Source organism: Pongo abelii, chromosome 12 (assembly GCF_028885655.2).
Source record: "Pongo abelii isolate AG06213 chromosome 12, NHGRI_mPonAbe1-v2.0_pri, whole genome shotgun sequence".
Taxonomy (NCBI): domain Eukaryota; kingdom Metazoa; phylum Chordata; class Mammalia; order Primates; family Hominidae; genus Pongo; species Pongo abelii.
This window is the reverse complement of record NC_071997.2, coordinates 60,022,643-60,041,616: the sequence shown is the minus strand read 5'-3', so window position 1 is coordinate 60,041,616 and position 18,974 is coordinate 60,022,643. Positions and strand designations below refer to the sequence as shown.

The 18,974-nt window shown below is 35.1% G+C and overlaps 1 protein-coding gene across 4 annotated transcripts in view; it reads right to left on the bottom strand.

Moving 5' to 3' along the window:
* EXOC6B (exocyst complex component 6B) overlaps positions 1 to 18,974 on the bottom strand; it is a 660,637-nt gene that overhangs the window by 162,877 nt on the left and 478,786 nt on the right.

Genomic DNA, 18,974 nt, shown 5'->3' with positions numbered 1-18,974 from the left:
TTTCTAATTTCACGCTTGTCACCTCATTCCCCACGCATTTATCAAAAAATATTCCCTGCCACATCATTAATTATTCCCTCACTGATTATTTGTATTATCTCATGACTGCATTATTGCCAACACACACACACACACACACACACACACACACACCCCAGAAGCAGAGGCTATCCCAATCCACGGCTTGGCTTTTGAGCAAAGGAATATTTACAGATATGAAAAGGTCCATCTGAATAAACCTCACTGCAAAACTTAGGGAACATTTGCACATGTCTGTCCTTCTAGCATATTCTTTGTCCTTGACTTCTACTTCCATTCCACTCTCAAAAATTCTTTCTTCTCCTTTCTCTACCCCAATTCAATCTTAGCCTGAAGAGATTACATGAATACTATTTGCAATTTACAGTGGCGCCTTGGGTACATGCTCAGTTTATGACTCTGGCTTCTATGTCGTTAACAAGAAGATGGCTGTACAGGGATATAGGGACAAAAACTAGTAACAGTTAAGAATGTCAAATTTTATTGTCCCTGAGCCCTGCTTATTATGAAATCAAAAGGTCTTAAGTTCCGTATACACACACACATACACACACACACCAAATTCAAAAGTTGGACAGTTAGACTATTCTTCAATTCTTTCTATGAAGCCCATAGCCAATCTTCTATTTACCTCAAAAACAACTCAAGTGTCTGTTCAAAGCAAATATGAAAAGGAACGTTTTCCTTCAAATTATACTTCTATCCAGTACTGAATTTAAGAAACTATACAGAGTTGGTATCATAGTCTTCTTTTGCAATCAATAAAATCTATCAAGATATTTGAATATATGTCTAGAAAATTACTTCCAACAACTAGTGGCTGGATAGATCCAAATGGTAATTTGTTGAACAAGGGTAGGAACTTCTGTTCTTTAAAAATATTTTCCATTTGGGGGCTTCTCAGACATAGCATTTCATAAAACCCTTGCCCCACTTTTAAAATTATGCTAACAACTTAGTTTGCAGGAATTATGAGAACATTATACAAAATGAAATTTAAAGCAATTTATTAAACTAATTAAAATATAGTACAGATGTATTAAACAACAATATACACAATTCTTATTTTGACATTTAAAATTAAAAATGCCTCATTTTTCATTTTAATGAGATAAATTATATGGCATGCTTGGCAGTACTAAAGTTTCTATTTGCTTTGAGAAGAAAATTCAAATGCCATATATAAATTAATTCTATCGTATATTGCCCAAGTGATAAAACTTTTTTAAAAGAGTAAAATTCTGGCCAGGCGCGATGGCCCATGCCTATAATCCCAGCACTTTAGGAGGCCAAGGCGAGTGAATCACCTGAGATCAGGAGTTTGCGACCAGCCTGACTAACGTGGTGAAATCCCGTCTCTACTAAATACAAACAAATTAGCTGGGCATGGTGACACATGCCTGTAATCTGAGCTACTTGGGAGGCTGATACAAGAGAATCACTTGTACCTGGGAGGCGGAGGTTGCAGTGAGCCAAGATCGCATCATTGCACTCCAGCCTAGGCAACAAGAACGAAACTAAGTCTCAAAAAAAAAAAAGTAAAATTCTAAAACTGTATGAAGATTTTATGAAGGCCATGTTAATAAAAAGCTTGATATAATCCATTGTTTATATCTACAATAGCCAATATCTGTGATAATCTTGTATACAGGAGCTATTTGAGTTAAATGTACAATTTTCCTATACTATGCTCCTGTTAATAGCAATTCTTTGAATTACAGCCACAGCTATTCTTTTTGACTACTTGGATTGTTAGGTGATCAACTAAAATTAGCTTCCCATACTTGATGGTTTCTTCCAAGGATGATGGATTATCACACTTGGCATTGCATAACTCAAGTCTATGCTGTATCACTTGAAGCATCTGAAGACTTCTCTGTCAGTACAAACCCTACTTGTGTCAAAATGGCAGCAACTATCAAGATGTTCTGCCATCCTATATATGTCCAACTCAACAGAATCACCCGTCTGAATGCTTGGGAGCTGGCTACACAATCTTGAATCTCCTTATTGGGCATGCTCCCTGGGGCTAATAGATTAAGCTGATGAAACAACTTAGGAATCTGGATGTGATACATACTTAGTTTTCGGAGTCACTTTATAGACCTCATTTTTAGGACACACTGAATCTTCCAGGTTCCCAAAGGATATAATGGCCTTTTAGGTTTGATTGCCCCTTTTATAAATCAAGGAATCAAAGAATGACAGTTGCATCAGGTATGACAAAGTAAAGAAATTAATTTTCACATATAGTTTATGGAAATGTTTAATGACTATATATTCAATTTCATATTTGTTTTTTTCCTCATTGCTTTATGTATATAATTCTTGTCTTCCCACATAGATAGCAAACTCCGTAGGGATAAAGACCATTTCACAAAACCAAACATCCACTCAAAATAGCAGATGTTCAACCAATATTGTGTTTTAGTTAAATAAGTTACACAAATAGCAAGATTCATTGGCCACATGTACTCTTCACTGCCAATGAAAATCTCTGGATTGTAAGGGGTCCTTAATCTGAGTATCAATAAACAGGCTTTAGGAATTCATGGGCTCCCTAAAATTACATGCACATTGATTAAGGGGATGGACTTTAGAGCAATAAAAATCAGAATTTGAGCCCCAGCTTTCCACTTAGTAGCTCTATGGGCTTACACAATTTATTTAACCTCTTTACACTTCAGTATCTTTATCTCAAAAATGAGGATAATAGAGCATTCCTTACAGTGCTGCTATGAGGATTAAACAGAATAACACATGTAAAGCAGTTGGCAGAGTGCCTAGCCTATCATAATTGAGTATCATTATAATTAGTTTTTTAGTGTAAATATGAATTTCTCTGCAAAGAAGGTTCATAGCGTACACTGAATTCTCAGAGGGCTGGTAGCTCAAAAAAGGTTAAGAAACACTTTCTATATCAAAAACAAAACATAAGAAAAAATTCAGCTATGGCTCAGTGATGAGTTAGTGAGTTGGCATTGCAAATTTATTTATAGGCACTATTTAATTACTTCATTTAAAGGAAATTGATATTAACTATTAGTGTTTTAGCTACAGCATAGTAATTTTCATTAGTATTGTTTTAAAAATTTAATAAATGTATAAAATAGGTATTTTGTAATTTTGTGACTCAATATGCCCTCAGAAACATGATTAACTTTTTAAATATATTAAAAAATGTTAATAGCATTAGAAAGTGTGAATATTTTTTAAAATACAGGAGAATTTGTATACAGTCTAATTTTAACTATATAAAATATAATATGCACAGAAAACATGATAGTAAGCACTCACTTCATAATGTTACCCAAGGCTGCTACAGACAGAAAGGTTATGAGGGTGTTTTTTTTTTCTTCTTTATATTTTATAAACTTTAAAAATAAATACAGACCACTTTTATAACCCGAGAGAAGGAAATGGAAGAACACACACACATACACATACACATACACATACACATACACATACACATACACATACACATACACATTATGTAGTGGAGCTCATATTGCAGTACTTTCCCTAGTAACAAGAGATATAATTTGTTCAAGATTTAGCATTATTGGCAACTAGGATTGGTCTGTAAACCCAAATTCTTAGATGCTGCTTGATAGAAAGAAAAGAGGAAAACTACCACATGAGAGAGGGGCAAGAGGCTCCCAGACTCTTGTAATATGCTGATGCATCCACAAATTGATTATATGTACACACAAGAAGCCTCTCTTTAGAGCTGTTAATTAAAATTGTCCTTCTTTGACATAATAAAAAGGGGAAATACATGCAATTTTGGCCAAGCGGAACCAATGGATACATAGGACACAATGGAAATTCCCTTTCTGGACTTTTCTTTGCAATCCAGAATTTTTAGTAGGTTTTCAGTATCTAAGTGATCCAAGCCAGCACCAGAGATTCTGAAGCATCGGCAAGGAAATCAAGGTACTTGCTCCACTCAATGCAGAACCAAACCCCACCTTTGACCAATTCCTGTTATTGGGAGACTGAATCAAAGTTCAGTGAGACCAGCAAGGTGGCTTCTTCTTGGGAAACTTTTTCAGGATAGGAGAGCCTCTGACAGGTACCAACCCATTCTCCAGAAAGCTTGGCTCTTCCCGGCAGTTCTGCCCTGCCCCTGTCCAATCACGCATGGTAGAAACTCTCAGAATCAAAGCTGGTATCAGGACCTGACTCCAAGATACCATTTGCAAATGTGCAAAATCTTTCAATGAGGAAACTGCCAATTCATTTGAAATTTATGAAGGAAACATTTTCACTTAAAAAAAATTAAAAGGAGTTACACAAAATTGCAGGAAAGAAGGTATATTGTCAGTAAATGTATCAGAGGAGAAAGAAAATCACTAATATACACTACTTGCCAAATATCTAACTCTTCACATTCTCATACACACAAAAATATATGAGATATGGTAATTATTTTAAAAAACTATTAATTTTTCAAAAATATGCTATAATTTTATATTTCTAATAATCTTCACATTATAATGAAGTTACCAGAGGGGAAAAGGGAAGGATGCCACCCATTTCAAAATACTTTGTAGACTTCTTGAAGGCTGATCTTAAAATTAACAAATTCTGTCACTTAGTCGAGGGGAAAGAAAAAAACTAACTTTAATTTGGTACATTCACACTTGGCTGAAGAAAGCAACATATATAAAAGAGCACAGAATACTAAATTAGAATAAAATGGTAGAGTGAGAGTTAGGAGGGGCCTTGAGAAGTCAAAATAACTGAATTAGTCTATAATCTATCTACATATATAGGACATTTGGGAGTTTATCAAAAGAAGGCTGTGAGAAAAAATATAAAGCGAATTTTTCTAAATCTTTGCAAAATGCCATAGAACAGGAAGAGCTTTCAAAGGAAGATGAACAAGGAAAAATGTATTTCAGAAAAGCAAAACTAGCACAATGTCTCGCAAGTATGTAAAATAGCAATTTTGGGAGAAAAAATAACTTGTTCAAATAAGAGGAAGGTGAAAAGACAATCTGCAAAATGTTAACAAGAGGGTCCTAGATAACATCAGTACAGTATTGTTTCCAGTAAACTTTCAGTTTAGACAATGGACACGATTGCATCACCTGCTCTTGCTGAATGGATTAGGGATTGGTTTTGGCCAAAATGCCAGATAAGTAGGGAAAAAAAGCATAAAATCCTAAGCTGTACTGGGTACTTGTTTATAACTTAAGATCATGTTAGGTCACATGTGTTTTTTTGTGGGAACGAAAAAATAAGAGCTGTTGTTGCTGTATTAACATAACGGTTTCCTGGTATTTGGCTCCCTGGAGCAACAGATGAAGGGTGTGCTAGACTATGAAGTGTCTAGGGAAGACAAGCCTTCTTGCATCACATCACAGTGGTTCCACTAAGCTAATTACAAACAGGAGTTGATGTACTCCACAGGGAATCCAATTCAGATCCTACTGGTCAGAGAAAGGACGGCCAGAACATAAGGAAGTAAGAACAAAGGCACATGTATACATATGTAACTAACCTGCACATTGTGCACATGTACCCTAAAACTTAAAGTATAATAATAATAAAATAAAATAAAATAAAATAAAATAAAAAAACAGTTTCACTGGGTTTTGACCCATTTGTCAAAAAAAAAAAAAAAAAAAGAACAAAGGGAGAACAATGTCAAGGAGAAAGAAAAGGAGGAGGAGGTGGAGGTGGAAGGGAAAAGCTTCTTGGAGATTCATCTGAGTATACTTGTCTAAGTGTGCTTGTATGGACATGTAATCATACAAAATAGATACCATTAATTATCTAGGGTATGACTGTATGATGTAAATTATTCTTTGTATTTTTATATTTTAAATATGAAACTCACTAGATCTCCAACTTCGAGAAAGACAGGGGGCTGTAGGACATTGTGCCTATAATGAACAATACTGTATTGTACACCTAAAAATTTAAGAGGGTAGATTTCATATATGTGTTCTTACCACAATTTTAAAAAGAATAATATCCACAAATCATGTCTGACAAAGGACTTGTATCCAGAACATGTAATAAATTACTACAATAGACTCCTGTTAGCCTTAAGGACACAATAGACTGAAAATGAAAGGATGAAGAAAGACATTTTATGGTAATGATAATTGAAAGTCTTGTCTTATATCAGACAAAATACACACTTTTTGGTAAAAATCTGTCACAAAAGACAAAGAAGGTAACTATATAATGATAAAGGAATCAATTCATCAGGAGGATATGGACCTAACATTGGAATACTTAATATATTAAGCAAATATTAACAGAGCAGAAAGGAGAAATACAGCAATACGATGACAGGGGTCTTCAACACCACATTTTTAACAGTGGATAGATCATCCAGACAGAAAAGCAATAAGAAAACATCAGACTTGAACAACACTATAAACCAAATGAACCTACCAAATATATAAGAACATTCCACCCAACAGTAGTAGAATATATATTTTTCTCAAGTGCTCAGAGAACATTCTACAGGATAGGTCATATGTTGAGTCACAAAACATGTCTTAACAAATTTAACATGATTGTAATCATCTTAAGTACCTTTTCTGAGCATAATGGTATATAAAACCAGAAATCAATAATAAGAAGTTATAAAAACTCAGAAATATGTGGAAATTAAACAACACACTTCTAAATAACCAATGGGTCAAATAAGAAATTAAAAAGGGAATAAAAAATATATTAAGACAAATAAAAACGAACACAATATATCAAAACTTATGGGATGCATAAAAAGCAATTTTTAGAGGGAAGTTTATTCTTATTAGAATTTATTAGGTATCAGAATTATTAGATATTTATTAATACCTACATTAACGAAAATAAAAGTTCTCAAATAAACAACCTAAATTCACACATCAAGGAACTACAAAAAGAACAAACTAAGCACAACATTAGAAATGATAAAGATCAGAGCATAATAAGTGAAACAGAGACTAGAAAAAAATAGAAAAGATCAGTAAAACTAAGAGTTAGCTTTCTTGAAAAGATAAACAAAATTGACAAGCCCTTAGCTTGAGCAAAGGACCTAAATAGACATTTTTCCAAAAAAGACATACAAATGACTATTGGGTATATGAAATAGTGCTTAAAATCACAAGTCATCAGAAAGATGCGAATCAAATCACAATAAGATAAAACCACCCTACAACTTGTTAGGATGGCTATCATCAAAAATACAAGATATAATGAACGTTGGTGACGGTGTGGAAAAAAAGAAACCCTTGTATACTGTTATTGGGAATGTAAATAAATACAGCCATTTTGGTAAAGAGAATGGAGGTTCCTCAGAATATTCAAATGAGTCAGGTGTGGTTGCTTCTGTTTGTCATCCCAGCTACTCAGAATGCTGAGGTGGGAGGATTGCTTGAGGCTAAGACCAGCCTGGGCAATATAGAGAGATACTGTGTCTTTGAAAATATCAACAACAACAACAACAACAACAAAAACCCAAAAACAGAAAACAATGAAAAGAAAAACAATTAAAACTATAGTTACCGTATGATCCAGTAATCCCACTTCTGGGTATATAGCCAAAGGAAATGAAATCAGTATCTCAAAGAGATATCTGCACTCCCGTGTTCACTAGAGCATTCATATTCATATTCATATTAGCCATGAAAGCAACTTAAGGCTCATTACTGGTCAATGGAGAAAGAAAATGTTGTATATATACAATGGAATACTATTAAGCCTAGTGTGGGGATCTTTTACCTCCTTGGTTAATTTCTAAACATTAAATTTTAGATTAATAATTTTTCTAATGTATTATTCTCTTAAATAAAAAACAAAAAGAAGGCTGGGCGTGGTGGCTTACTTCTGCAATCCCAGAACTTTGGGAGGCCAAGGCGGGTGGATCACTTGAGGCCAGGAGCTCAAGACCAGCCTGGCCAACATGGTGAAACCCCATCTCTACTAAAAATACAAAAAGTTAGCCGGGTGTGGTGACACACACCTCTAGTTCCAGCTGCTTGGGAGGCTGAGGCACAAGAATTGCTTGAACCCAGGAGGTGGAGGCTGCAGTGAGCCAAGATAATGCCACTGCACTCCAGCCTGGGCAACAGAGTGAGACTGTCTCAAAACAAACAAATAAAACAAAAAGAAGTTGCCAACCATTGTGATAATAATACTAGCTTCTATAATTGCCCATGTATGTACCTTGATTGAAATCTTCATTTGTTCATATGGCTTCAAGTAACTGTCTAATATACTTCCATTTCACTTTGTAGGATTCTCTTGAGCATTTATTGCAGGGCAGGTCTAGTAGGAAAGAAGTTCCTTAGCTTCTATTTATCTGGTAGTGTCTTAATTTCTCCCTCACTTGAAGGATAATTTTTTTCAGATATGTATATAAAATTACAGATATGTATATAAAATTATATGTATAAAATTACATATACATATCTGGAAAAATACATATTGATAGTTTTTTCTTCTAGTACTTTGAATATATTGACTTACTGTGTCTGGCCTCCAAAGTTTGTAATAAAAAAAATCTGCAAATCTTATGAAGGATCTTCTGTATGTAATGAGTCTTGTAAGCACCAAGACAGAAATGCTTACAAAGAGTCTTGTAAGATCCTTCAGTACATTTTAATTGGAGTTCTTCTGGCATGTTTATATTCATATCTTTCAGGAAATTTAGAAAATTTTCAGTCATTATTTCTTGAAATATTCTCTCTACCCATTTCTCTCTCCTCCTCGGGGACTTCCAAACGGCTAGATTGGCCCATTTGATGGGTCTCACATGTCCCTTAGGTTCTGTTTACTTTTTTCAATCATCTTTCTTTCTATTCCTTACTCAATAATCTCCACTGTCTTATCTTCCCATTCATTGATTCTTTTTTATTTCTGCTCAAATCTGCCTTTGAATCCCTTTAGTCCAATTTTCATTTGTTATTGTACTTTTCAGCTTCAAAATTTCTTTTTTGTTTCTTTTTTAGGTTTTATATCTCTTTATTGCTATTTCTATTTTGCTCATACATCATTTCCATGAATTTCTTCACATCTTTCTTTAGTTCTTTGAACATCTTTAAGAGAGTTGTTTTAAAGTCTTTGTCTAGTAGATCCACCATCAGGTCGTTTCCAGGAGCAGTTTCTGTTGATTTACTTTTTTTTTTTTGCTTTGCATGGGCAATACTTTCTTGTTTCTTTGTATTCCTTGTGATTTTTAATTGAAAACTGGACATTTGAATCTAATAATGTGGCAACTTTGCAAAAAAAATTCTTCCCCTTCTCTAGGACTTGCTGTTTTTTGTTACTGTTTTTGTTGATTGTTTTGTTGATTGTTAGAGACCATGTCTATGGCAAGGATCAGCCTGATACGTAAACTCAGGTCCTCTCACATCTTTTCTGAGCAGGTGCCTTTCTCTGGACCTCTACAGTTAGTTTCTAATTTTCTCCAATTATGCAGTTGCTTTTGAATGTCCTAGTCTTTAATGTTTGGCTCCCAAATGGGGAAAAAGAAAAAAAAATGAAGAGAAGTAGGGGGAAAAAAAGCACGAGCCCTTTAAATCTCCTGATATCACTTTAGCCAGAGAAGCAGGAGCAAACAACAATCCTGGGAAAACAAAAAAGAATGGTCGCCCATCTCCATCTGAACCTCTGTGATTAGAAGCAGCATTCAGCAATCAGAAGACAATCACCCAATATTTGGAGGACAAGGTCATTTTTGCCCACTCTGGCTCCCACAAGCTGTGGGTAAGCTGCTTTGGGAACACATGCACAATTGCCTGCCATGGGATTGGGGTTGAGGATGGGTAGCTATTAGTGTACTAAGAAATAAAATTGATAAAAGTTAACCACACTTTAATGTCCAAGCCTTCCCCTGGAAGTTGCAAGCTTTTTATAGACTCTGCAGTTCCAAAATAGTTACATCAGACAAATTCTGCCAGTGTAATTATTGTCTAGGTGGGAAAACTGATTCCTGGTACTTCCTGTTTCTCCTAGACATGCTCTTATCATCAACCTAGTAACTGCATCGCTTGGTATTACTCAAATAAGTTGAAAACTTATGTCCACATAGGAATCTGGGAATGGATGTTTAGAGTAGCTGTATTTATAATTCCCAAATCTGGAAGCAACCAAGATGTCTTTTAGTAGGTGAATGGATAAATAAATGATGTTATTTCCAGACAAGGGAATATTATTCAGTACTAAAAAGAAATGGGCTATCAAGCTATGAAAAAACATAAAAGAACCTGAAATGCATATTACTAAATGACAGAAGCCAATCAAAAAAGCTACATATTGTATGATTCCAACTATATGACATTCTAGATAAGGGAAAATTATGGAGACAGTAAAGGATCAGAGCTTGCTAGGGGACAGAAGAAAGGGAGGGATGAATAGGTGCAAAACAGATGATTTTTTAGGACAATGAAACTATTCTCTATAAAATTACAACGGCAGATTCATGTTACTATATATTTGTCCAAACCCATAGAATGTACAACATGAGGAGTGAACCCTAATGTAAAGTATAGACTTTGGGTAATAAGGATGTGTCACTGTAGGTTCACTGATTAGAATAAATGTGCCACTCTCGTGCAGGGTGTTGATAGTGGAGGAGGCTATACATGTGGTAGAGCAGGGAGTATACTGGAACTCTGTACCTTCCACCCAATTTTGCTGGGAATCTAAAACTGTTCTAAAAATTAAAGTCTGCTAAAAAAATTATTTATGAAAAGGGCAGAGGAAAGTGAAGGCTAACTCTAACATATTCTCAAAGGTTTTTTTTTTTTTGTAGGAAATGTGATTAAAATTGATAATAATGAAGTCTAATAGCAAATGCCGAACCAGTACTCCAAATGTATTTATAAATTTTTTCTAAAGTTCAATTCTCCTATCTTCTTACAATTGAGAACTAAGACAGATAGACATGGCTTTTTAATTAAATAAGGAATTAATCTCCCATAAATGAGAAGATAGCCACAAGCACGAAGAGTCCTTCCTGCTGCTGCTAAATAAATAGGCAGATCAATCTCCATCTGGCTGTACCATGTGCATTGAGAAGAAATGAGGATCTAGGCACTTGCAGTGAGTGACTAATGTTAATGACAACATACATTTACCTGGAGAGAGGCATTGTTTTAAGAGGAATAAACCTACAAAACTGGAGAAGCTTATTTCTATGTCTTGCCTAACATATAAGAATAATCAGTAAATAAGGAAATTAGTGGGTTGAATCTCAAAAGGTAAACTAAAAAACAATTTCATTTCAAGATTTAAAAAAATGAAGATGATTATCATTTTCTACCAGTTCATGGAGTCCATGGGCACTGGGGGCCTTTACAAAAATGAAGTACTGCTTTTTATCTAAGGAAATATTCTAAATGATGGATATGACTATTTTAGCTATATTCACTGAATTAAACCAGTAATTTTTGCAATGTGTGGTTCCTTATGAAGGAGGAAGAGTTAAGGAAAGTAAAGAATATAACAAATGGCAGAACAATAGCAGGCTATATGGCATTGGATTTTCCCTTAGTATTCCATAGACAAATAATAGCCAAGGATAACAAAGATGTTCTAGGATTTCAACCTACAATCTTGGGATCCCAAGATGAAAGGAGTATTTGTAATTGCTGAAGACTTTTATATTAATAGATTTTAAAAGGTCGAAAAAGTTAAGTCAGTGAACTAGTTACAATCTAATCCCTTTAAATCTATTATTTCAATATGCAACTCCCACCCTAGAATATCAAAAACAAATATTCACTTTACACATTCCTTTTTATACACATAAAATATTCTTTTCATTAAAATACATAGATCTATGTAAAGTCACAATTTTCCTCCAAGGTTCCCAAATGCTTCACAATTTTTCAAAATAAGGGTCAATTTCACCATATATCTTTTAAAACAAGGCCTCTCCCAGTTGGCAATCAGCAGTGCTTCTGTGCGTAATCTCTAGGAAAGTTGAAGATCTGCCATGAAAGGGGTGGGCTTCCTGAGAGATGAGAAAGACTGGTGTTCCAAAGCAGTAACTTTATATCCTTGATATTTTTACTATGCTTTTAAGAACTTAATTTTATCCATGTGTTTTTTTGGCACTGATTATTCTGCCATATGAACATATATCCGAAGCTATGGCTATCTGAAATTTTACATTGAGAAAGCATTCTGCAGGACATTTAACAGAACAGTGAAAATCAATTCTCTAGAAAAGCACTGTCTAAATAGAAATGTAAACCACATGAGTAATTTTTAGATTTCCAGAAGACACATTACAAAAAGAAATGAGTAAAATTAATTCTAAAATTAAGAATATATTTTATTTAACTCAATATATCTAAAATATAATTTCAACACGAAATTAATATTTTTCAAATTATTGAGATATTTTGTATTTTTTCAAAATCCAGTATGTACTTTACACTTACAGCACATGTCATTTTCTGACTACCCACAATTCAAGTGCTCAACAGCCTTTTTGGCTGGTAGCAATAGTATTGAACATCGTAGCTCTAGATGACATTGATTATAACAAACGGAAACCAAAACGAAGTATGTAAAGAATGACTTAAGATTCTGGAATGACAAGGAAAGGGCACTATCAAAACCCATAGCAATATGAATTCTATTTTCATATTGGCTATGAAATTGGAATTGAAGCAAATGCCCATGATACTACACTATGGCTTCTTGTGTTAGTCTATTCAGGTTGTTATAGTAAAATACCATACATTGGGGAGCTTATAAACAACAGAAATTTATTTCTCAGTTCTGGGATGGGAACTCCAAGATCAAGGCACCTACAGATTCAGTGTCTAGTCAGACCTACGTTCTGGTTTATAGATAACACCTGCTTATTGTAGGCTCACATGTAGAAGGAGTAAGGGATATCTCTGGGGTCACTTTCATAAGGGCACTAATCCTATTTACAAGGTCTCTGTCCTCTTGACCTAACCTAAAGGCCCCACCTCCTAATATAGTTGCCTTGAAGTTTAGGATTTCAACATATGAATTTTGAGGGAACATAAATATTCAGATCATAGGACTTTTATTCAGTTCCCATTATGAGAAAATTCTCTTAGTATTTGGAACTTAAAAAGTGTTGCCCTCTTAGATAATGAGAGAGCTATATATTTTGTATATGCTTCAACATGCTTGTCAGTGCATTTTTATTATCGCTCTACAAATCCTTTACTTGTATTCTTCTCTTCATCTCATTTTTGCTTTCTTATATCTAATTTATTCATTTTTCAAATTTATCATGTTGAAAGTGGTCACAAATCACTTTTGGAAATCAATAGGATACAACGTTTTTAAAATGAAGACAGCTGATCAGCATATAAGTTTCAGGACAAAACTCTCTGCCTCAGTTTCCCCAGCCAATAATGATAGTAGCAAACTTGAGCTACAACTGCAAATACTGCAACTTGTTTTATAAGTGTACAATATAAAATAAATGCTGATCGTTAACAAGAAAAATATTAAGACTAATGTTTAGGACTCTTGAGCAAGGTGGAGGTATGGCATACATTACAAAAAAAGCTGAGAGTCAGAAAATTATAAAGGTAGGTTCCACATGGGGTGTTTCTCAGGTTAAAAGAGCTACATTTTTTTAAAAAGTCAGCATGACCCATTCCAAGCTGAAAGGAGATAATGTTTCTCTCATATATATTTCATATATGGTCTTACAATCTGCTAGCAAAACTTAGTCTCATACCCTAAATTAATGTCCACAGAAAATGAACATATCATTGGCTGAGGTAATGGGGATTCTAGCCCTTTTAGAATTTACTAGCTATGTGACCCTAGGCCAAACATGTAAGTTCTTAGTGCCAGATGTCTCAGCTGTAAAATGAAGATAATAATATTTCACTTGTTTAAAGCTATGGGACTGAATCGAATATACTCTTGATGTCTGTGATATAATAAGGAATATATCTGGTCTTTGTCCCTGGCTCCTGGCATAGAGCTTCAAAAACTCGTGGAATTTCCTGAGTGATGGAATATCTGTTGTTATTTATAATGAGCTCCTTTTGGCAATATCTGAGTTTATGTTAATGAGGTAACTGATGGTGGGGCCTTAGAGAATCTGAAGGGAGGGGCTGGCCATGCCATAAAGACCAATTATGGGATTGAACAGTTGGAGCTTTGAGCCCCATCCCTGACCTCCAGGAGGCGAGAAGTACTGGAGATTGAGCTCAATCATGTGACTAATGATTTAATCAATCTTGCCTATGCAATAAAACCCCATATAAAAACTCTGGACACTAAAACACAGTACAGTTTCCTGATTGGTGAAAACACTGATAAGCTGAGAGGGAGACACACTCAGATTCCATGAGGAGCAGACACGGAAGATTGCTATTCTCCCCACCTCAGCCAAGCCCTATGTGTCTCTTCCATTTGGTTGTTCCTGAGTTGTATCCTTTATAATAAAACTATAATTGTAAGTACAGAGCTTTCAATGAATTCTGTGAGTTGTTCTAGCAAATTATTGAAACTGAAGGGATTGTGGGGAGCCTTAGTCTGTGGTTGGCTAGGCAGAAGTGCAGGTGTTCCGAGGACACCGGAGACTTGCAACTAGAGTCTGAAGTGGGGCAGTCTTGTCGGACTGACCCCCAATTTGTGGGGTCTCTGCTAACTCTGGAAAGTTACAGTTAGATTGAATTGTAGGATACTCACTTGGTGTCAGGGAATTGTGGTCAGAACATAAAGTCCAATCCAGATTAAGGGCAGTACAACTCGATATTGGGTCCATTTTAATAACTAGGTTATAGCCATATATGTCCCAGCAGAAGTAATTGTGAAAACTATTGGCCTTGGATGCAATAAAATAACAATATGCACTTTTATCTACAAGGCCACCTCTTCAATGAATTGAAAATTTAAATATATTAAAACAGTCCTCATTATTAGAGACCATTTTTGATAATGGCATAGTAAAACATTAGGCATATCTTTCCTGGAAGAAGTTAACATTTTCTATATTTTCTAGTTTTCCTTCTTTGCTTCATGGAATTGTTCTAGGATTCATTAATAATTTTTCCCCCCAATATAGAATTTTAATGTAAAGTATTAAAACAATGATCTAACATCCAGGCTAAATTTATGCAATTAGATCAATATTAACATAGGTAACAGTCTGTCATTCTGCTTATAAATGCTAATGAATTTATTTTCAGAGGTCAAGAGCTAGACTTAGGATCTATCTTATTAGAGAATATAAACTTGGAACTAGGAGCTCAGTTTGATGTGGTGTTTTCCCTTTTCTGTTTTCCTAAAACAAACAAATTTTAAAAAATAAAAAGGAGAAGAGAATCTCTGCCAATGAAACCTGAGACCTTGAGCTGGTAGTTATTAGGTAAGGCGTCAAAGATTTGACTTCAGCCACACAGGAGCTCTAAAGGAAGCATTAGGCATTTGAACTCTTAGGTACTGCTGAGAGAAGGAGATTGGTGTTTAAAGGGAATTTAGATTAGTTTGAGGAAAAGGAAATGAGCTTTTTCTCAAGGTACATAAGCAACTTCTTTCCATGATAGACTGGTGCTTTTTAAGGAATATCTCAAGTGCCAGTAGGTATGAAGGATAAATCAGCATTTCAAGTATTAAAAGCAGCCCTGTCTTTAAAATGTTCCTTGTTGAAAAAGCCCTCACAGATGCTTTTGTAGGGGAGAGTCAAGAACCTCACCCTTTCCCCTGGTTAATTGTCTGGGCAGGGGATCATGCTACACCTTGTTTCCATCCATTGACGGGCAGACAGCTGAGAAAGAGATTCCAGTGAGTCAGAGGGGAAGGGCAAGCCTCAAGCAGTCTGACAGCTGGATTTGCTAAAAAAGTGAGGAGACCTGAAATTCTCCAGAAAGGTACATCATTCAGAATGAAAGGGGAGAGAATGACAGAAAGAAGAAAAATTTTATTAGGAAAATTTTACTGATGCCTACAAAGAAAACAAATTAAGAATAATTTCTCTTTTATTTGTGGTCCCATTATATGTTTGGTGTTATTTACAATTAAACGGTTCATAGTCATTTGGCTTAACAATAGCGACGTAAGAAAAATAACTACTGAACTTCTCAGAGGAAGTGAAATAAATACCTTGGTTCTTCCCTTTCAAATCAATTTCTGAAAGACTTGTTTACAAACACTGACTCAACGTCTTTATCTTCCATTCATTCCTCAACTCTGCAATCTGGTTTCCACCACCCTACTTCCACTAAAAGTACTCTTTCTTTGGCTTCCTTCTTACTAAAGCAACACTTTTTATGTCCTTAGGACATGTGCATATAACCTGTAATATTTGGGACATGCTTATACTGTAAAGTAATTTGTTTATCTGAAATTCACTTTTTCCCCTGAACTTCAAATTTAATCAGGCATCCTGTTTTTTATCTGGCAACCCTACTTCTAACTGGTTTTTACATCTAGTCTTGCCTCTCTCCTATGGATTTATCACCCTTTTGCTACAATTATTTTTCCAAAGTAGAAAATGATCATGACACTCTCATACCTAAAACATAAACAGCTCTCAGTGTTCTTAGAATAAAGTATATGCTTCTTAATACATCTTGCAAGATCTAACAATAACTTACCTTTCCATGAATTCCTAATGACTACCCCACTTCATTTCACCCTATTCTCTAGTCAAAATGAACTAGTTTTAGTCCTCTAATTTAAGAGACCTCTTTAGTATACTCTTTATTTTCTCTCACAATCTGTACATACTATTGCCTTTCAGAACACACTTCCCCACCTACTTCATCACACTTGAATGGGTAACACCTAGTCATCTAGTCCAGTTGGGGATTTTAGTGCAACCCATTTACATATAACAAATTACTGAAAAAATTCTAAAAGGGATTAGCTGAGTTGCACAAATTCATAGCTATTAGTGGTTAAACAAAAACAAAAACATGGGCCTCAATTCACCCATCCAAATGTACATTATCCCATTAGTGACCCTACCATACCACCTGCTCCTTCCAGAAAAGGAGTAGAAAATAGAATAGAAGGAAAATAGAGTCAACTACCAGCACAGAACATTAAAGGCAAGGCTTTAAAAAGTCTATACATTGACTTACTAGCTTTTGGAACTTCAGGTTTTCTAAATGGAAGTGTTGGCAATGATATTTTCTTCAATTTTTCTAAATTTCAATCTTAGAAATATGCTATCGAGAATGCTAAGGTGATATTTGGGTTTTTTCTCTCTCTCCTTTTCTTTCTTTCATGGACATAAGTGCAAATAGATTAAAGAGAAAGAAAGAGGACAAATTTTAATACTGTAATACTAAAAGTAGATTAAATATATGATTTAATTAAAACAGCAGAATCCAAATCAGAATCTGTTAAATGCTGGCATGCTGGAGTGAGTAATGATGGAAAGGCATACTTTTAAAAATGTCTTACTTAAAAAAAAAAAGTCTTATAAAAGTTAGGACTGTAATCATTTTTTTTTTTTTGAGATGTATAAGGCGTTATCTACATAAAGGCAGTAGATGGATTAAAATGTTATGGGAACTTCTTGTAGACCTGTGTAGAAATCTGTCAACTTGCAACAAGTAAAATAATTTCTAAATAGACATGATATTTAATATGGTTTCCTGGTTTATACCCTATAAAAGAGCTCAATTAATATAAATAGTTTACTGACGTCCGCCCTAACAACATGAAGTGAGGGCCAAAAAATATATTAAATGTACCAGTGTAAACACTGGGAGACAAGCAAAAGCAGTGAATGCATCAGAAATTCTTGGGAGATTGGGGCATACTATGAATATTAGGACTTTGGCCTACATGGGTGAAAGGAAGAACAAATGGCTTGATGGAAGGAGGGGCACCAGTGCTAAATAAGTAAAATAATTTTCAGCTGAAGCGATGTTTGGAGTTAGTTGATAGAGCAGAAAGAGATGGCCACACACTGCCCTTGAGCTAATGGTGAGGTCTCTGGTTTGGAATGATGATTAAGATGGGTTGCTCTTTCTACTGGCTCATTTATCCCTGAAAATGCTTCTATGTGTTTTCAAGCAAATTATGAGGATCAATCCCCATAATGAAAACTTTATATTTTGTTGTATTGTATTGTTGTGTTGTGTTGCATTGCATTGCGTTGCGTTGCGTTGCGTTGCGTTGCGTTGCGTTGCGTTGCATTGCATTGCATTGTATTGTATTGTATTGTATTGTATTGTATTGTATTGTATTGTATTGTATTGTATTGTATTGTATTTTTGAGACGGAGCCTCGCTCTGTCACCCAGGCTGGAGTGCAGTGGCGCCATCTCGGCTCACTGCAACCTCTGCCTCCCAGGTTCAAATGATCCTCCTGCCTCAGCTTCCCGAGTAGCTGGGATTACAGGCACCTGCCACCGTGCCCAGCTACTTTTTTTGTACTTTTAGTAGAGACGGGGTTTCACCATGTTGGCCAGGCTGGTTTCAAACTCCTGACCTCAAGTGATCCGACTGCCTCAGCCTCCCAGAATGCTAAGATTACAAGCATGAGCTACCATGCCCAGCTGTAATGAAAACTTTAAATAATTGTTTCTTAAAATTTCTAGTAAAAAAAAACAACAGTAAAAAGGCTTTGGAAATTAAGAAATTCCTAAGATATACTACTTTAACTGTGACAAAACATGTTTTACCAAGTCTGGAACCAGGGTCAAGTGGTATGAAAATAGTAATAACCACAACATACTTTTCTTTTTTGAAATGGCATTACTTATTCTTTCTGGTCCATGAAACTTAAGGCGTAGAAGGTCTCAAAGTTGCAAAAAGTAAGAAATGAAATCTGAAACAGTTAAGATTGAAAATGCAGAGAAAGAAGGATGGAGCAGCAAGCTTTGGATAACAACTAAAAAATAAATCTGTCCCTCTCCTTTTCAAAACCATGTATCAGGAAAATGGTCTTTTAGAAACTATTAGTTGAATAAGTTAGATCTCCCCCTGCCACTGGCTCCCCCACCCCAATAT